At 38.9% G+C, this 21,763-nt stretch overlaps 1 protein-coding gene across 2 annotated transcripts in view; it reads left to right on the top strand.

The window, feature by feature from the left end:
- Positions 1 to 11,333: 11,333 nt before the first annotated feature.
- Positions 11,334 to 21,763, top strand: part of LHFPL2 (LHFPL tetraspan subfamily member 2) — a 119,983-nt gene continuing 109,553 nt past the window's right edge. For both annotated transcript variants that reach the window (XM_071425255.1, XM_071425254.1), the window contains exon 1: positions 11,334 to 11,626. The gene's annotated coding sequence lies outside the window, so the exon portion shown is untranslated. The remainder of the gene's footprint in view (positions 11,627 to 21,763) is intronic.

Genomic DNA, 21,763 nt, shown 5'->3' with positions numbered 1-21,763 from the left:
TCAACTTACTGTGCAACAAAGTTAACCCAGGTTTTGGATTTATGCATTCAGTTATTTGCAAGTTATTTTAGCTGAACACTTTATTATGTTTGTTTTTCTTTTACAGGTTCTAAATGCAGAATAATTCCACTGAAAATTAATTTTTGGGGCTGAGGACATTTCAGGTGATTCACTACATGCCTAAATGTGTAACCTCCTTGTATTTATTGAGTTTTTCTGAATCTGGATCTGTGCCTCAAGCTGTGGTTATCACTTGTTCAAATTCTGGTACAGACCATCCACTTCTCTGGTAATAAATATGGTTTCCCCAAGTAGGGGAGTAAAACCACTTTATTTTTATTCTTGTGAGTTGGTCCACTTTTCTTCTTTCTCTGTATTTACATAAGAAAAGTAAGATACTTGTCATTTAAATTATCAAGGCCCATGACTTGCAAAATCTTTATTCACTGGATTTCATTTTTTATGACCAGACTATGGAGAATAAAACAATGTTTCCTCTTTGGTTGTTTTTTAAAGAGAGAGTGATTCACTTATTATGTTTAGAATAGGACTAATAGAGGTTCAGGGCCACTATAATTCTTTCATTAATATGACAGATGAGAAATAAAAAGGTGCTTCTTACTTGTTTTCACTGCATGTACTCTTATCTGTGCTTCCTGAAGACCACTTGGCCTACAATCACTTTAAAGAATACCATGATTTGGCTCTGAGTCACATGTTCTGATTGAAATCAGATAGCCAAAACCACAAGAATCTTAACTTGTTAGGAACAGTGACTGTTCCACAAGTGTGAATCCAGAAGACTGGCATACACGTGGTAAGGAGAGGATGCAGGTAAAAGCTCCTGATATACCCTCAACTTTGGGTTTTATTAATTTTCCTGCTGTTACATCACTTGGAAACCATTCGCACCTTGCCATACAAGGCTGGGGTTTTTTGTTTCAAGGCCAGAATATATACTCTGCATATTGACAGTGACTTCAATCCTAATTTTCAGTGTCAGAAGTTGGTCAGAAACTGCTTCATGGAACCACTTCTTAATGACCTTGCACCTTGACTTTCTTTCTGCAGCACTACAAATGACTGTGCACTACGTCCTGGACACGCTGTGAATTCCCCCAACAGAACATGATGCATCACTTCGTCAAAAGAAAAAGGTGTAATTCTTCTTAGTTTACTAAATTATAATGAACAGTTTTCTCCTTTAGGATTTTCTCCAAGTGCTCCAGTTGTTGCAACAATTCATAATGAAATGTGACTCCCAGGAAAGATCATCAGTTGAATTAATTTTGATGTTAAAATATGACCTATGCTTACTTGTCATTCAGTGACTTTGCAAATGTACCCACCAATTTCTTGTGTAACCGTCCTGTGAATACCACATAAGAAAAGGGCAGGAAAAAAAAAAGTTAAGAGAAACAGTACTAGTTGAAATTTGTAATTTTGTTAAAACGTATTCAACTAGCAAACCCCCGTCTTTTAAAGGTTTCTGTGGGACAGTCAGACAGCCTTATTATTGCATGGGGGCCTCAATGTATATTTTCTCTATTTAGTACTATTTCGTGAACTACTGTTGATGTACTGTATAATTATTTAATTTGGCTATGATACCAAGTTGTAGGCAAAAGCTCAGTAAGATCTTATACACTGAAATAGCAATTTCTATTATTTAGGCTTTTGAAATTAGAATTTTCTTTATTCACTACCTCTTTATGGATATTTTGCAACTGCAGGAAAAGCACTCATTAATAACTATGTAATACTCTTGGTCAATATGTGCCTCATTTTTTTCTCCATAATTAATTTCTTCCTTTCTCTTTCCTCTTCTCTTAAGTAGCCCTATAATTATCATCATTAACAATGTTTACTTTTAATCAGTTGTGGTATTTTAATTCTCAGCTCTTACTTCTTTTTCCTAATTATTTTCAATAATTGCAATGTCCTTGCAATATCAGTATTGTTTGTTTCCAACCTATTGTTTTGATTCCATCTTATCTGTTCAAATAAGGAAAGCATGAATTCCTAGGACTAATCACTGTAATGTTTTATTAATGTTATCTCCAGCTAATTATTTTCACTTGTGTTTTAATAAAGATCATTCATCACTTCTTAAACAGCTAATTTAATTCTTTCAGAGACAAAAACATAAAAATGCTATTTAAAGTTTCCTACTTACACACAACATAGTTAAAGATGAAGTGTAACTTAGTGTGTAAGAGAATCTTTGAGAAATAAATGCTTTGTTGTGCTTCTAAGTGTGTGATCCAAGGCATCTGTCTTTAACAAGGGTAGATACTGTGGAAAGAAGTTTTATGCTGCAGTCAGAACTGATCATTAGCAGGGAGTAAGATTATTTGATTATTTAGCAGAGACACAATGCAATTGACTCATCAGCAGACAGGGTGATCCCTGAACACACACAAACCAATGGCATAGAAGGGAAATTTACACACCCTATAGCGAGATGTAGGTCTGTAGTATAGATGACTTTAAGAGAGTTTGTTAAGAGTGTTTGCAGTGTAGATGACTTTAAGAGCTGTGAAAAGTAAGTGTAATTTTCCATGAGGACCACCATCCTATTTAAAGATAGTGATTCAAATTCTGGGTTTTTATGATGTGACCAGTAGAATCCTGAGTTAGAGATCCCAGCAAATCTCTCATGTTAACATGCAGATATGTACCTAAAGTGTAAATGAGCAATAAGGTGAAAAGAGTTGTTACGAAAATGATGGTCTTTAATTTAAAGGAAAGCTAAGACTAGTGAGAAATGTGTTTTTTAGTAAAGGGCTGGATCCCTAAAGAAATTCAGCAGCCTATTGTCCAGAATCCTCAACCTCTAGCAAAAGCCTTTTTAGCAAAAGCTCCTAAATAGGTCTCCTGTATTTATATTGGGTATGATTTTCACATTCTTTTAAAGTTGATATAGAGATACCATATCAAACAAAGTGGTTGATTCAGGTTTCAGTGAATAATTGGAGAAAGAAAATTCTTCCTACAAGAGAATACCATAAATCCTTCAGCAGGGTTTTCGCTGTCATTAAATTTATTTTTTACAGTTTTCTTTTAGCCAGAGTTCTGGTGAACACAAGTCTTTACTGATGAAACCTTGTGAGCTCAATTACATGGAATTTAAAGCAAAAACACTAAATGAACTTTTTGTGGCTTAATTATACATACAAGCTGTTATTAAGCTGAAATACAAAGTCAGACTGTTATTTACAGAAATGGCATTTTTTAATGAAAAGGCACAATATTTTCAAGGAAGCTTCATGCAGAACTATGATCTTTCTGAAGACAGTTCAGTGGGTTTTGTTAAAAGAAAGCATTTATTGCATTTGTTTGGCTTAACAGTTATATCCCAAAAAAGATTTCATTACTGTGTCATTAAAAGATACAGATACTGGAGCAATTGTTAAGTGTGCTGACACATATTTGGGGTTTCTTAATAGATTCCTTTTTGAGTTCTGAAAAAGTTCTGAGGTTATATGTTTTCTTCTGTGTAGGGTAAAATCAGAGGGTTTGTTTGCTAGTTTTAAGCCAGTAATGCTTCCATCTTCATCATTTATTCAGTTTATATTCTTTGAAAGTATCTAATATTAAGGGTCACTTAAATTTAGTGTTGTGTGCTGCAATGAACAATGAAATCTGATTTCAAAAGTGATGGAGTTTTTTAAGACTTGCGGTTAAACCTCTTTGTACACGTTCCATTTTTTTTCTGCTGAAATTCAGAACACATGGCCTTGTGCTGAGGAAGTTAACATTATAATACTCTGTAGTTTCCCCATTTACAAGGAAATTGCTACATTGTAATTGTTAATACATAATTGTGATTAGTGATTGACGAAGAAAAGCCTACTGGTGTCAATTAGTATGCAGGCTATATCAAAAATACATGCTTCAACCTTAAAAAGCATTTTTCCAATTCACAAATATTTTCTTTTAGCAAGATCCGGGTTTCCCCAGGTTGTGTAGACTGTATGTGATCCTCCACATTAAAAGATCATCCCCAAATTATTGTCAGTATGTATGTAAATATCTTTTGTTCTTTGGAAGACACTGAAGTTGTGTGCCCCCAGGCTTCTTAGGACATCTCTTTAATCTGTCACTTGTCAGATTAGTGCTTTTATGAGGCCATTCACATAAACATGATGTAGTCCCACAGGATGTTTTAATGCTGTCGGAGGTTTTTTCAGAGAGAGTATGTCTGACTTGTAAGATTATAATTTAAAATTAATATTTTATGGGTATTTCAGGTATTCTATAGCTAAAATTGACTTAATGTTATTATTTTTTTCTTTTTAAATTATATATGATGTGCTAACTACTTTCTGGAAAAATTAAATTCATTATGCTAATGAAAGATATTGCTGTACAATATGCCCTCCAAAGGCTAGGGGCCATTTAAATTTTGAGCATATTGGAATAGCTTGTGGCAAGGTCCAAGCAGATGGTAAAAGAGTTACGTCTCAGGAAGCTTAAATTTAAACATACAAGAACTCCTTTTGTATTTTGTTTTTGTTTTTAATTTATTTTCAGAGTTATGGATAAACCAAAATATACATTGCTGGCAAAAGTCCTCCACTGCATGGTTTCCAATTTGGCTTTATAATCAATTAGCCTGAAAACAGAAAGTAAAGGCTTCTCAGGGAGAAACAATGATCAAGGTTGAAAGCGTGATTCAGGACAGCATGGTTTACCCTGAGAATTCTATCCTTCTTTTACACTGCCTGGAAAGCTCATTTAGCCTATTTTAGAGATGGATGTGATCATTTTATATTATCAGTATTAGAAGTAGGAAGAGTTTCGATGCAATTGTGATAGGAGCAGGAAAGGAAAACAGTGAAACTAGAGTCACGCGAGACAAGACAGGGATTTCAAAAACATCCTAAAAGATTACAGTATTATAGATAGCTGACAAGGATAAACTACTAATAGACGACGAGAATAAACTACTAATTCACACTCCTGGGCTGGAGGGCATAATTATAGCTTCTGTAAGGACAGTTTTATCAGAGTATAAGGTGTGGAAATGCGATAGTCTACAGGATAAACAAACCAAAGGGGAATCCAACAAAAACCAAACCAGACCAAAACAAAGGGGAATCCAACAAAAAACAATCTGCATCATTGTTTGTTCCTTCTTTTGGATCTTGGCAATGCCATGATCAGCATGTAAAATCCTGAGCATCCAGATAAGCATAAAATATGTTAGGAATCCACTTCCTATCCTTGAATGTGGGGAATGTGTAGAAATTAGCTCAAAACTAGCATATACTGCCAGCGGGAGCAGTGGGTGTCTATAACTGCTCTGATTTGTACTGCTCTGGTTCTCACTGACATGCTGTGGTGCTTAGGAAACTTAAGTGTAATCATCTCTGAATTATTCCTAAGTCAGAATTTTTAGAAATGCCAATTTTAATTCTGAAAAACATTTCAAGCATTTATTATAGAACTGGGAATATGGCGTAATAAGACTGTTTCACTGAATTTCTTTGGATAGTTTGGGTGAATCTTCCCAGTTCTTAAGCAATTTTTTCAAGTGTTAAATTGCTTTGAAAAACTTGGCAATGTTACAATCTTTGAGATTTATCTCTAATGATGTTTACACTGATGAATGAAACATTAAACATTTTTGACATGTATAATTCCTAGAAATAGCACTATGCTATTTCCTTTTATAATTTGTAACACAGCCAGTAGAACTGTAGGATATTTTGGAAAAAGTCCTAGAAAATGCCTCATTTGTGGATGAATAAGCTAGTAGTTGAAGAAGGTATCAGAGTTGCTTTTTTTCAACTGGATATATGAGTTGATAGAGTAATTTCAGATGTTTTATGTGTAGTAGCCTTCTCAGTCATTTGAATGTGTATGATTTCTCTCAGCACTCCTGAGGACATTAGAAGAGAAACAGATTAGCATAGCTGGCTATTAATGTGGGAATTTCAATAATTGACTATCTTATTTAAAACCCAACCTCTTTAATTATTTATACCTAATGGATGTCTTGGTTTGTTTAGTTGAAAGAATACTGATAATTTAAATTCCCATTAATTACTGCATCAAAGTGCACTTTAAAATACTCTCTATCCTACAGCGTCAAATTATGGGAGATAAAACAGCTGTTACTGCTGTTGTGTCAGGCAGCATTTATTTGGCTAGATGGCTTTTTTTTACATACTAGTTACAATAATATGTGTTTCAAAAATAGAGATTAGGCAAAGTGATAAATCTGGATCCCTTCAGCGAGTCTGAGTGTCTGCATTCAATTAAAGCCTTCTTAAAATACAGTGGTAGATTCTTCTATTGTACCATATTGGCAGAGTCCCAAATTAGTTTAACAATTAGTTTTCCCAAAACACGAAGCTTGGTTCAGAGATGGAATGTGAGACCCCAGAATACTCAGCCAGGGTCAACAGATATCTCAGACACCCACCACAAGCCTTTGTCTCTTCTCATGTTGCTTTCTTTTTAAAGGTCTCAGACTCTGAGACACTGTTTTAACTGACCTTATTTTTTCAATTTGTTTTTATTTTGATGAATGCCTGCTGCTGCCTTGCATTGGTTTGTATGTCTGGAAGAGTGCTTAATTCATCGCTTTCCCACGGAGGCTTAAGCAGCCCTGTCCTTCGTCCCTTTTGCTTATTCTTCCTATCTAAATAGGTTAATAGACTAGCTTTCCTGAGTCACCCTCGACTTCTTTCTCCTTCATCTCTGTAGAGATGGAAATCTCAAGATATGTCTCTGAATAGATTGGAATTAAGTAATCAGTTCAGATTCAGTATGATTTAAGACAGCTTCCAGTCCTTCCTTCCAAACCTTCTTCCTATTTCCTTTCTCTCTGCAGACATCTCCATGCTCTCTGCTGCTCAGCTCTGATCTTTCCCTAGGTCATCACATCCCAGTAAGTCTAGATATTGTACATTGATTGTGTACATAACAACTTTGAGGTAGTAATTTTTCTTTATCTATGGCTACATTCTCACATTAACTTTATTTTTGACCTGAGCTATAAAATTCCTTTCCTCTGAAATCTATACATTCAATATAGTATTGCTGTTATCCACTGTGGATGCTCTTGCTCCTTTTCATTGTCTACAACATAAAGTGATAATTTTGAATGACCTTCTCTAGCTTAGCCACAGCCTCTTCTCTTTTCTTGTTTGCTCCTGAAGTCTCCAGTATGAACAGATGGGTTTTCCCATTCTTCAAATGTCTTCTGGTTTGTTTTTTTTTTTGTCCTTACTGATACAGCTATATAGTAGAGAGATAAATTCTTCTCTGTAACACCATATACTAGTTGACACTAGAGCAATGAATTACTGAAAAATTAAATATCATAGCTAAGTGCTTAGAAAAACTGAAATTTCTGAAGCTGCAAACGAAAACAAGTGTTACTTGAGAAGGACACATTCTCTCGAAGATTTATTTCAGCTGATGTTTTACATCTTACTTTTCTTTTGAGTAGAAGAACAAAAAACCCACAATAAAATAACACCCATGTCCCAACTCAATTTCCTCACTCTTCCAGAGCTGAGTCCTCTCTTTTATATATTTCCCACCATCTTCTGCCTATTAACTCCTCTTTTCCTATTTTCCTTGGAGTTTTGGAACAAGTTCCAAATGCAGCATTTTCTTTAACATTATTTTACTCCAAAAAAATCTTCCCTGTGTGTTTCTGTAGTCACATCATTCATTTGAATAGAATATTAACATTTATTACATTCCTCCACAGTGAGAAGATTTTGGAACAACAGCCATTTAAAAAATAAAACCAAAATATCAACAACAAAAAGCAACAGAAGAGTAAGTGCAATGAGGGAACAAATCAGGTATGAATATATCTGAAGCTTAAAAAGTTGAGATTGATTTGCTCTTTAGCCTAATTACTAATTCCAGTATGTACACGTGATATTCACTTTGTTCATTCTTAGCTTTTCGTAGGCTCTATATATAAATTGTTGTGGCTTATCCAATATTTTAATAGTTTCCAGTGACTATTCACAGGCTAAGTGAGAACAAAATTTTGAGCCAAATAATCTCTGTTCTTCTTTCCAACCTGTATGTTACTTGCTAGTTATTTGGATGTCATAGTCTCTTTGGTTGTACTTTCTGCTATCCTGTTTTGTCTGCCCTGTCTATATTCTATTCTTACAACCTTCAGAGAATGTTTTCTGGGCCACATCCAAGGCTGTATTTGTTCAGGTGAACTTCAGGAAATTTCAGGGTAAAATAATCCTTCATTCTAACAGTCCATGGAGAATTTAAATCGATCAAGCAAAATGAGATCACTTATTACTATTGGGGTTATAAGTAAACCAATATTTAGGGAGGAAAACTGACTAAACAAATTAATGCCTATGAAGTTAATACTTGGAAAGATCTGTGAACAAGAGTAAAAAAACATTATATCATCTTTTTCATCTCATATATTACTTAATCCAAAGTGTGCTTCTTTGACGTCTCTGTTTCCTGTTTGGATAACGCGTATGTGCTAAGTTCTGGTGATGAGTTATTTGTTTGTGCAGTTGGGCTTAAGATAAGCTAAATAAAAATGTTTAGAGCTGCACATCAAAGACAATATAATAATTAGTTAGCATTAAAACCCCACTACTTGGATAGAAGGAAATACCAAGTTCCTCACACCAATTCCAAATAAAGAAGTGTTCAAATTAAGAAAATTTTATGTTATGCTTAGATCTGCCAGGGTCACAATCCTTGGCCTTCAGACTGCATTAGGGGATTTCAGTGTGCTGCTTCCTATCTCCTTGTGAAAACTGCCTGCTCATGGCTGTTTTTCTAAGTCACAGACTTGTTCAGCCTCACAACCCGATGCACTGAGCTTGCCACACAAGTTTTCCTTTTAGCATCCAGGTAGTATACTAAAGAGTACCTGTAACAATATGTGCTGTGGACCAGACAGAATCCAATGGGGTCAGACTATCTGCTAGCCCAAATGAAAATGTTCTAAGACATGGTTGCCCTTTGTGTTACCTGCAGTGCTGTAAGTCAGTAACAAGTTTCTTAAAAACTTTATCAGTGTTCCATAGGTTATTTGCTTATTATCAGGTGTCATCTTTCCCATTAGTAATTATTTATCCAGTGGCTAAGCCTGCACATTACCATTTACTGATAGCAGCACTGTATAATTGTCCCTATTGTGTATTTTTAAATAGCAAACAATTTTTAAACAATTAATGGAGAAGGAAGAAAAAGGTGCTGCTGCCACTGGGTCCACTACTGCAGCAAGCATCACAACATCACTCTTTATATTCAGTCTGTTAATTGCTGTCATGTTAACTGTGATTTGGACACATGTGGGTGTCTGTGTTTAAAAGCTGACATCATATATGAAGATAGTAGGAATGCTTTAATAATTCTTTCCCTTCATTCTAGCTAAACTTTATTAAATCAATTAGCATTTAACTTTATCTTTTTAAGAGTTAATAAATAAATATTTTAAAAAGTTAATAATGAGAAAACGGATGTTTGCTACGTGCATATTTGCAATATAGACTTAATACTTTTTATTTTCACATTGTTGTTGTAGTATCATGGTTCTATCTTTTTGAAACAGCACAGAGCATGTATCTATTTCAGAAAAAACTGATCCAAAAGCAGCAGACCGATGTATTGTAGGTATTAGCTCAAAGTGCACTCCAAAAGTGGAATGCAAAAGGCCTCCAGCTTTCTGAAAACTAATATGACTAATATGTTAACTTTGTGTTACTGAATAATGTTGTCAGTACACTACTTGTGTGAAGTCTCTAGGGTTAAAATATTCTTTAAAGAGATGTTTATTTTTGGACAGACCTATTGAGTTGTCTCCTATTGTATGTTAAAGTAGCTGCTCTCAAAGGTCACAGAAAGTTCAGTTTTACAAAGACACCCTTATTTTGTAGAAAATGGATTTTCAGACTCTCTAATGGGAACATTCAAAAATGTCTCTAATAAAACTTTTTTTAGAATGTTTCATTTGATGACTTGTCCAGAAAGAGGAAAAGTAATGTAAGGACAGAAGTTTGGACAATAATCAGACATGAAAGCATATGGTCTGTTTTCAGTAAGTGTTGAGAGTTGGTTATGTTTTTCTTGTTTTTGGCATAGGAACATAATTCTTGGAGTTTTGTATTTGTTTTTTCTTCCTCAGCCTATGTACCTGGGAGATCATTTTCTGGCTTTTGGTTTTCTGAGCAGCAGACACCAATTAAAAAAGCACAGATCCAGCAACTGAATCCAGTCAGATGGAATGTGCTCTTGCAGAGTTGAAGACTTTGGAGTCCCAAGCAGTCAACAGGATCAGCCTGCACTGATCAGCCTGCTCTGTATCATGTCAGTAAAAGGATAATTTAGTCAAAAGCCATAGCTTCAAGTAAATCTAGTGTTTGTGAAAGATACTGTTCCGATAGCAGTGAAAAGACAACTCCTTGCTTTTTTTCAGAAAGACAGCTTTAGCTGCAGCAAATCAAATTTTGCACTGGTGTAGCACTTCATTTATGTCCCTGAGATACCCAAAGTGATTTATTTTATTGACCAACTTAGCAGCTGGTTTTATCTGTTGCAACAGCCAGCTGCAATCTAGCAAGTGAAGCTGACACCGAGATGAGCTGTATGAAGTTAGACACCTGTCATCCACTTACAACGAGCAGCATATTACACAAGGGTGCAACAGTGTGGGATAGCAGAGGCATGCAGAGACATGTCCAAGCCTAAACCTTAATTTTCCCTGCAGATGCTTTAAATGAGTGTCACTGCTTGTAGACACGTATGTGCTTGGCATTAGACACCTCAAGATACTTTAAAAATTACAAAGTTCTGGAAAAGCCTGGGTCATCAGAGTGTTGCTTTGAAACTGGAAGAGTGTTAAATATGATTTTAAAGGGGTATCAGTGGGAAATTATTTGTTCTGAGGGGGAAAAGTTTGAAAACGGAAGCATTGTAGACTTTTTAGACATTCTCTTGCAATATAAATTGTATTTCTGAAGGTCTACACCAAGAGGAATTTTTGGATAGGAGGAGTTGCTGTTTGCCACTCCTGCTTCCCATTCAGTGCATCCACTATGGCTAGGTCCGGTGGGGCAGACTGTGATGCGACGTGCATTAGGCAGTACCGGGCCTGACACTGCCAGTTGTGCTGCCCGGTCCGTTCTCAGCCTGGATGTCGGACGAGGCAGATGGAGAACCCTTGGACATTGGTAATTCAAACGCCAGGATGGCGGGGCAGCGGTTATTTATGCTATTTCCAGAGCCTCTCTCCCCGGCTGAGATAGCGACCGGGGCACGCCAGCCCGCCCATGGCCGCGGTGCCTCCACGCCCCGGCCCGGCTCCCGCCCGGCCCCGCTCTGGGCGCTTCCCCGCGGCCGGCGATGTGGGAGCAGGGGACGTCAGCCTGAGGGGGCCGGTCCTGGGCAGGGCAGGGCGCCCGCGTCCCGGCCCTCCCCGCCCCTCGCCGCGGCTCCCTCCCTCCGGTTGGGGGCGGCCGGGTCGGCCCTCGCCGGGATCCCATTCCTCCTCCCTCGGTGCATGGTCGCGGCGGGAGCGGAGGAGGGTGAGCCCGGCGGGGCGCGGGCCGGAGGCGGCGGCGAGAGCGGAGCCCGAGCGCGGAGGAGCCGCCTCTGCCTGGCAGCGGTGAGGCAGCGGCACCGCTGAAGTTGTGCGGGACTGGGAGGACGGGAGGGAGGACCGGGACCGCTGGCTGCGCTTCCATTCATTGCAGGAGCGGCGGCCGGGCTGCTGCTTCTCCTGGGCCAGGGCTGTAGCCTTAGGGACAGGCCGGGGAACAGTCGCGGCGGGACGGGGCACAGCGCGGAGGTGGCGGCACGGACGGGGCTGTGGCACCGGCGAGAGCCGCCCGGCGATCGCCGGGGCAGCGGCGGAGCGGGACGGCGCCCGGGCGCCTTCCCCGCGGGGAGCGCGGCGGGGACCCAGGGCGCGACCCGGCGAGGCGCCCGCGGCCGCCAGGCTGCCTCCTTCCCTCGCTCCCTCCTTCCCCGCTCCCCTCCCTCCCGCGCGGCGGTCTTGCCGAGCCCCGCTCCCGGCGGGACGCGGATCTCTCCGGCCAGCGGGAGGGGTTCCGCGGCGCCTGGCCGTGCTCCGCGCACACGTCCGGCACCGCGGGGCGGCCGCGCTCCCTCCGCGCCCTGAGGAGCAGGGCGGGGCCGGGCGGGCACCGTCCGTCGGGGGGCCCCGGTCGGCTTCATGCGGGACGGGTAGCGGGAGGCGGGCCGCTCCTGGCTGCCCTGGCCGCCCTGGCCCGGGCACCTGCAGCCTCTCCCCGCGGGCACGGGAGCTTCTTGACTTTCCGCGAGCTGCCTCTGGGAGCGGCAGTTCAAAGCTCACCTGGGTGCATTCGCATCGCTGACACGAGTTCTTCATACCCGTCGTGTTTCTGGGACCAGTTTTTGAGGGAGGGATGTGTGTGTCTGCGTGTATGTATGTATGTGTGTATTTTAGTTTTTAGGGCCCTTCAAGGAAAGGCAGGAAGTAGGTGGCACAGGTTACTGGTGCAATTTTTTTGGTAGTTTAGGTGTCACTCCAAAGGCACCCAGTAACACACCGGTGAGATTGGATCCCATAATTCAGAAGTTGTGGGTGTGCTGGAGCAACATCAAGTAAAACAGAATGGGCTGGCAGTGCCGTGTCCAGACAAGTGCACACGCTGCCAGTACCTGGTGGCAGAGCAGCAGCGTTGCACCATCACAGTAAGTTTACACCAAGCCAGAGCTAAGCAGACGAGTCCCTGCGAATGTGTGCATCCTAATGAGAGATGTATAAGTAGGAATAAATGAGCACAATTACAGAGCTCCAGCTGACCTCATCCAGAAGAAAATATTATATATGTTAATAACAAGGTTTAGCTTTCTTAGGGAAACATTTTTAGGCACCATTACTGATCCCTTAATGAAGATGTCTCCTTGGTCCCAGTCCTGCAGTGGGTTCTGGACTGCTCAAGCTCATACCTGCAAGGGGCCCTGTTGTTTTCAATGGGTTTGCTTTGGTGGCAGAAACCTTATGCTCCTTATGGTAATTCATAGAGACCTAAATTTATGCTGTGCACAGAGAGTGGCTAACTGGGAAATGTCAGTGACATTACATTTTATTTTTTCTAAACCAAACATACTACAAAAATATAAACCAAATTAATCTCTGGGATCTTCTTGAGTATTCTATCCATGTTCATGCATTGCTAGGTCAGGGTATAGGCAGACTGTTAAGATGGTTGTTAATGAGATGGTTTTATCTCAGATATGGTTTCATGGGACCATTGCTCAGTTTTTCATTCCATATGCTAGTTGCAGCCACTCCAGCTTTAGTCACAGCACTGCTTTCTTCACAGGATTTCTCCCTCTGAGTCATGCAGTGGGTTTAATCAGTATGGAGGAAATTGCCCACTTTATCTTTTTTTTTAGTTAATCGTCTGTTTTTATTAAGCATTCTGGGAAATGTTTGCATGATGATGTACCCACACGTCAGGCAAATAGTAGTAGTGTGTCATTTTCTTTTACAACTGTGAATCCCTGGGAATGGATGCAGCATTGCTGTGTAAGAATGTTACAGTTATTTTTATTACTTATTTAATCAAAGCATCATTCCTCCACATCTTCTAAGACAGTCTTGATTGTGCTGGGCTGGTAAGTTAGGATCAGAAGTACTGCTGGCAAAGACTGAAAGGAAGCCAATAATTGCCATGATCCTTTTTCGTGTTCTAGCTTGTAGCTGTGAAGATTGCTTGTGGTGTTCTATAATACAGTAGGACAATGACTTATTAACTGCTATGTGTTGTTGCATCAGCAGAACCTGACTGCGCTACAGGTGACTGTTAAGTTGGCAACCAGGCAAGAAACTTGGTGTTTTATTTTGCATATGATGTAAACATTGCTGTTTCAATAATAATTACATGAAAATGAAATGCTTCATTATTTGAGTGTGTTGGAGAACAGAATTATTATTCATCAAAATTTGTGTTTCCAGAAGGTTCTACTCTGTTAGACATTGAGTACCCATTGGAGGGCTCCCCAGTAAAAGAGAAGTGGTGGTTGCAATGCAGGGGACGTGTTGAACACAGGATGGCAGCTCCTAGCTAATGTAAGATTTCTGCAAATCAGAAGGAAAAAAAATCAGGCAAGAAAACAGTTTCTGGGAATTTTACCCTCAGCATCTTAAACTAGCTTGTTACAAGACTAAAAGGAAAGAGTCTGTCGACATAGAAATAGCCCCTGGTGAAGCTGCTGTTTGCCTCAGAGCTATTTATTAAAGCTTAAAGTGGGAGGGTGATGGCTGCCCTGCTGTCCCTAACTGTCCTCACTTCCTACACACAGGTGTGTGTTTGTGTGTTTGTGCCCAGGCACAAGCACACACAGCTCCTCTAGTTGGCTGATCCTTCACACCATCCGGCCTGTAGGGAGGAGAGCAGTGCTCAGCTTCTCACTGCTGGTAGCAATAAGAGAAACAGTTTTATGTCCCCATTCCTTCCCTGTGAATAAGGGCTTTCTGTGTCTTCCTTTGTCCTGCTTTCCTCTGTGTTTTCAGTACCTCCCTTCCCTCTCAAGAGTTCCCATTCTGCTGCTTTCTGCCTACGTGATAAATAATTTTTGGGGGAGTCAGCATTTTGAACTCATTTGGGAACAAGGAAAGAGGTGGCAAGTTGCTGGAAGATGTTACTGATTCTCAGAGCCCTTTTTTGATGCAAAGACAATTGCTGATGTAGTTGACAAGTCTGTTAAAATAATATGAAAGACTTTTCCCTTCTGGCTTTTCAGCTTTCCCTTCTATCTCTTTATCTTTCTTGAAAATTGACAGGATACTCCTGAGCTGTGATGCCTAAAATCTGCCCTGGGAAAGTGGAACTAACAGGATACATTTTTCCAAAATCACTGTCCTACATATGGATGAATTGGAATAAAGCTGAATATAAGGCATTTGTAAAGCCCAGTTTAAAAAAATAGTATTGTTATCCCTTGCCTTTTAAAATTGCTCAGGAGATGTGGCCAGATACTGTGAAAGTTGTCTAAACAAGTACGGTTTTACTGTCTTGTAAGAAAAGTGATATTTTCATGTTGTACTGCTGACAGAAGGTGAGGCATTTTGGGAAAAACCTGCAGATCTGAGGTCTTAATTTCTTTTTAATTTGCCTTTGTTTCGCTTTACAACTCTAGCAGGTGAGACATTAACCATGAATAAGTATTTCAACAACAGTTAATCAATTTTCCTAGAAGTATTTTCCTAAAAGACATTTTTGTGGTAGGTAATTCCAAAGAAAACTAAATGCAGTTTATTTTTACAGTGGAAAATTAATTAAATTATAGATTTGCTGCAACAGCAAACAGCTGATTGCAAATGTACCTGATCTATGTGAATGGATCAGGAGCGTATCTGAAATTCTGAACTGTGGCAATATACGTAGCAGTTGGACACTTCCACTATGTATCCATGATTGAGTATAAATAAATCACAGCAAAAGATATTTAGGGACTGTTGTGCTGTTCACATAATCAGTGGGTTCCAGTTTCTGACTCACTAATGTAATTTAAAAAATCAAACAAAAAACCAAAAAAAGCATGGTCTTTTGCTAAAAATTATTTTCTCCAGTTCTCATTGTCTTCTGGTTCTCATAATCATAGTGTCTTTTTCAGTTTGGAGCTCTATAGTTAAGTTAGATGTGGATTCTTCAAAGGAGAATCCAGAATATATGAGACATTGATGCATGAGAGAAATGCTGCTGCAATTTGTTCCCTAAAATACTTCTTATGTATTTTGTTTTAGATGTTGTTGGTTGGGGTTTCTTTAAGGGTTTCTCTGAAGCCTTTGGGGAAAACACATGAACTAAATGATAAACCATGAGAATGAAATACCATAAAAAGAGCAAAAATGTCTTGAAGAAAGCATAATTTTGTGTTTCAGCCACTGAGAGTACTATAATGAACCCAGACACACAAGGAAGGCTTATTTTAGCTGATTTTTTTCACCTTTAATAGTTTCTACTGCTGAGAAACAATCAATGAAGCAATATTGCTGAAACAGCTGTTCAGTCTCCTTTGTCATTGGTGTCACTGCTGTATTTTCAGTCTTCTTTGTCTTAATACTTAATGTCATCTTAAAGATGGTAAAGGTATTTTTGGACTGATGCATTCTATGTGGTATCTTACATCTTACTGATGAATATGTTTTGGATTTTAATTATACAAACAATAGTAGCTTTAGAGTTGACTAAGTGATCTTCATGCTTGCTGATGCCTGATATTGCATACATATATGCCTTTATAGTACATCATTTCTGAAATTCAGCAATAAGTATCAATCTTGTCATTCTGTTCCAGATCAGTAGCAGTAAGTTTTGTAGATAGAATAATATACTATGCCTTAATAGTACAACTGATACTTTACCTTAAAGTTTGACAGTAGCTTGCCAGCCTTTTCATCCCTCTTGATCCCAAGTAAGTTTTTCTGTAAGGGTGCTTTAGGAGAAAATCCTGTGAGTTTACTGCTAATAGAAATGGTCAATATTGTGATTGTACCAATTATAACCAGGGCCTGGTCTGAATTGAATGTTGCATTACTTTATTAAAAGCCATACAGTTTTAAAATCTGTTTTGTTTGAGCAGTGTGACTTCTCAGGGTGGTTGAGACTTCGGTTAGCCATGACAGGACTTTCTTGGTTCAGCTTTCAATGATAATCCCTTAAACCTGTTTGGAAAGAATTACCTGTGATGTGGGAAGATAAATTCACTCTCTGTATTTATTTGATCTTCTGTATTTATTTGATCTTCTGCTGAGATTGCAGATAGGGTGCCAGTTGGTGCCATCTGTGTTTATAGATTTTGCAATAGTATTCACTGGGAGATTATCTGAAAGCCAAATCAGTTTACATAGGTCAGTGAATTGCAGCTTGCAAGGCTTTTGTCTGGGATCATTGTAAACAAGTTTTCCAGACTTTTCATTGAACTTTCATTTGTCTAAACCTGACCTCATCACTGAAGTGTGTGATGGTGATAATACACCAGTATTATATGTTGGTAGATACATTTGTCTTTAATGGTTATGTACTCTTGTTTTGTCTCTTAGCATGTGTGTATTACTTCGATACATCATCTGCAAATAGTAAGTGTGTGGAGGGAAGGCTCTGCCAAAAATACTTTCATATAAAGGGGTGAGGTTTTTTATTTAATGTTTAATAAGTCATATATATGTACAGTGTTGTAAATATAGTTACTGTTCCTGCTGTTAAAGTACCTGCAGAAGAGAAGGTGCTGCAGATAAGAGTACATATTCTATCAGATATTAGGAGTTTACTGATGTTCTGATTTCAGCTGAGTTAGTTATTTTCCTTCCTAATAGCTGATATAGTCCTATGTTTTGGGTTTAGTATGAGACTGATGTTGATAGCACAGTGATGTTTTTGTTGTTGCTGAGGTGTAGTCGCACCAAGTCAAGGACTTTCAGCTTCTCATGCTCTGATAGCAAATAGACTGGGGTGAACAAGAAGTCGGAAGGAGACGCAGCCGTGATAGCTGACCACAACTGGCTCTAGGGATGTTTCACACCAAGTCCTATGGTGTGAAACCAGCGTTATGCTCAGTAATAAAGCTAGGGGAAGAAGAAAAAGAAGAAGAAGGGGATCGCAATGATGACGTTTGTCTTCCCAAGTCACTTTTACCTGTGATGGAGCTCTACTAGTGATTGATGAGCTGCTCTGCTGGTGATTGATGAGCACTGGCCTGCCCATGTGAAGCATTAGTTCAATTCCCTGTTTTGCTTTGCTTAAGTGCATGGTTTTTGCTTTACCTATTAAAGTGTCATGAGTTTTCTAGTTTTCCCTTTTCTGATTCTCTTCTCTATTCCCATGAGGGAGAGTGAGTGACAGTCATGACAACTAAAGCAGTATTTGTACAGAGTACCTCAACAGAGTTCTTTTGTTTAAAGAATGGCAGCATCTTTCTGCACAACTGTTAATACTGATAAATAGTACATACTGAAATATGCTTGAAATATAAATATGCTTGAAATAAATTAAAAAAATAATTGGAGAATATCTTGTGCAAATATTCCAGTTCTTGCAGCCTTCTATGAATTTTTTTCAGAAAATAAGGCAGCAGGTATTCATAGTCATCATGAAAATTTTGGCAATTGTAACTCTGTTTCAGAATATCCACCTGATAAAACCTGAATGCCATTCTGCACAGGCAGGTCTGAGTAATTTAAAGTTTACAAGAAAAATTTAAATGTAAGTTCTAGTTTTAATATTGTACTGTATTCTTTTATTTTGCATAAATTTGAAATAGTAGCATATATTTTAATTTTATATTCAGTCATATTTGTGGATATGATTCTGTGCTCTTAGAAAATCATTTTAAGTTAACATAAGTGGTGGGATGAATACGGCATAATAGTAAAAGTTTCATGCATTCTTACATCTCATCTCTCTCTCTCTCTCTCTCTCTCTCTCTCTGTGCATTGATTTTTCTCCAGCTAGTTTTTATCTGGTATGGTTTCCCTTTGAGGAGTTAACAAAGTCTCATTTTTCTCTGTTTTGGGGCTTTTAAAGGTCCTAATAGACATAGTACATGACAGCTGGCATATAAGATATTCCACAGACTGCCCAGCTGATTGCACTGCTGAGATGGTAGATCATTTAGCAGAGGTATCCAGTTTGCAAGAATGTGGATGAGGTTGGTTTGTGTTGTGTATACTTGTTTATTCAATCATTAGTCATGATCATGACTGCATAAGATCAGTGCAATTACCTTCAACCAATCTTTACATCTAAGTGGCCCAGACCGCATTCCATGACAGCCCTGGCAGCTTGAATTAGAGCTTGCCTTTTATCGCAAGTATGGAGTATGGAAATATCCAGCCTTTCTTGAGCTTGGTTACTGCAAAAGTGGTACATGTTAACATGAAAGAGTGAAGGTCCTGTCTAAAACAGAGCTTTAGGAATAGTCCAATTTTTTGGTGTTTGACTAGCCTGTATCAACAGTTTACTTTGTTTTTCTGTTGCTCACAGCATGCATTGCACAGTAGGTAAACAATCCTTAAGAGTACACTGGGGCTGTCTCACATACTCATGTGTGTACTCTGCATAGTATGCCTCCGCTTCCCAAGCAGATTTAAAGAATCTCCAGGCAAGGTCAGAGAATAGCAGTCCACGTTTTCAGCAAAATTTCTCCTGCTCTTGGCTGGTGGTCCCTCATTCTTTCTACAGGTTCCTTGGAGTTGGGCAAGGAAAGGGTCTCAACAAATAATTTATTTGTAAGCAGGTTGTAACTTCTTATTTTCCAGAGCAGTCAACCCTGTAGCTCCATTTAACCTTCCACTCCTCCCACTTCTATTTTGCTGTTGTTAAATCATTGAGAGGAAGAGATTCCACCTGACATCCCAAGAAGATCATACAAAGATAGGACTAGAAGAGACCTTATGGCATCATCTACCCCATTCTTCTGCCTCAGATTAGGATCATCCGTATCTGTCATCTGTGACTTGTTCTAAGGAACTCAGTGGTCTCCCTTACATCGTCATGACATGTGAAAATTTTCTTTGTGTCTTATCCAGTTAATTCCTTTCTTGTAGTAATTTAATACTACCGTTGCTCATTCTACATCTGTCTAGGACAAAGCAAGTAATTCTTTTTTGTATGTTGTATTTTTTTAGCTATAATAGCCTGCTTTTTTTCACTTCACAGGCACTGAGTTTTGTACATCAGTTATTTTTGTTGCTTTTCTTTGGGTTACCTTTCATTACTTCACATCTATTTTGTTTGTCCAGTTAAGAATATATTTGTCTTGATGCTCTAATGATGTAGAATAAAACAGAATGGGATCCTCTTCATACTTACTGATGTGATGAGGATCTTCTTTTCAGCTCTATGACTCACTTGAGCAGTTAAATTGGTGAAGAGAAGAGACAACTGGGATGTGATGGTACTTTTATAAAAACATGAATGGTGTTGTGAGGGGCTTAGGGATAAGTTGTTCATTTTCTCTCCCAGTACAAGAGCTAATGAGCATGAAAATGAAACTAGCAGGTGTTGGGTTTGGAATAGCAAAAAGAGGAATTTTGTCATGCACATATATTAAGTTGTGTAACTCCACAGGATGTTGTGGATACTGAAAATGTATACCAATTGAAGTGAAACTGGACAAAATTAATGGAAAAAAGAGTCTGTGAGGGATTATTAAATACATAAGCATGACCTCTGGCTTTGGAAGTCCCTGAGCTGCAAATTATTGGAGACAAGTGTATTTGGGGAAAGTATGACTAAATGATTACACTATTCTCATGCTCTTCCCCAGACATCTGCTTTTGGCTGCTCTTGGAGACAGAGAGGTACTGGGTAGACAATTTGACCTGGCATAATTTTAGATTTGTCCTTTTAAATTGTAAAAGCTCAAGACACATTTTTCTATGAGTTAACAGCTCAGGGTAGCATCTGCAACCCTTGTACTTTTTAGACCAAAAGCCTCCAATCCATTTTCCGTGTAATTTAAGACAGAAGAACTTTCTTAATAAAACACAAAGATTACCATGAACATTTGTCTCCTGCCAGTTGGCGTCAATTGCAAATTATGTTTCATTTCAGTCATGCTAAACTGCCAGATGAGATAATACATACTGTCTCATTTAGGCAATCTAGGCAGCTATGTCTGTAATCTTAACTTGGCTTTTCTGAATTATTTTCTCCTACGTGTGTGTGAAATTGTGTTTAATATGAAAGTTTTCTGGTTTTTTGCCCATCTCCCCTTCTACTCTAGATACATTTTAACTGCTTACATGAACACGTTACATGAGATTCCCCACAGAGTTAGAGGAAAGACTGAAAGCCTTTATGACTCTGATGGGGACAGAGGGATATAGAGGGAGGAGGATGCTTTGTTGCTCTTTACCCTACAGACACTGATTTACTGGCTTGATTTAGATTGTTGATTCAATGATGCATCTTTAAGGCACTTGTAAGTGAATCAAAACCCATACTCACACGATGCAAATGTCTCATGTAAATATAACTTTTCATCCCCAGTTTTAATGTTAACCTTATACTAGTAGATTTTCTGCTCTGTGAGATGTTGCTCATCTCTCTGTGACTCTGACAATACCTAAACAGATATTATTTGTACTTTTTCAGCTGATGTGAAGTCGGCTTGAATGCTGCATCCTGCACTCAGGCAAACTTGACAGAAATGTGCTTGTGCCTGTGCTTGCTCGGGCATAAATTTGTATTGCATAGTGGTCGTACAAAATGGTAATGTACCAAATGGTAATCTGGCATAAATGAAGACACAGCCATATGTTGCACGTCTACTTTTGTGTCATGTATTAATATGTTTAACATGTTTTGGCTGAGTTTTCTAAAATGAGTGTGGGGGTTAAGTTAATAGTGTTTTCCCTCCAGACGCTATCTGTAGGCTGCTTCATGTTTTACCCCATAAAAGTTTCCTCTATTCTTGTAATATCAAGTAAACAATTTTATTGTTTACTTCTCTCAGTGGTTTGGGGCATGAGGAAAAGCAATTTTGCCAGGAGGTGGAAAGCCTGTGCAGTGATCCTAGTGGCAGTGTAGGTGTTTTATGCCAGGTATTAGGCTGTTCTGTGTTACTGGTGGTTGATTTTCCAGATTTATCCTGTGCTACTGCAATGGACTCTAAGTTGAAGAGGAAAGGATCATGTAGGTATTAGGAAATTCCTCTCTGAACCTCTCTAGTCTGTAACTACATCTGCTGTTTGGGTAAATAGATCATACTTTTACTCCATACACTTTGCTTCACATACCAGAGT

This window comes from Agelaius tricolor, unplaced genomic scaffold (assembly GCF_023055355.1).
Source record: "Agelaius tricolor isolate 1412-34295 unplaced genomic scaffold, bAgeTri1.0.p SCAF_4, whole genome shotgun sequence".
NCBI classification, from domain to species: domain Eukaryota; kingdom Metazoa; phylum Chordata; class Aves; order Passeriformes; family Icteridae; genus Agelaius; species Agelaius tricolor.
This window is presented reverse-complemented; position numbering and strand designations above follow the sequence as displayed.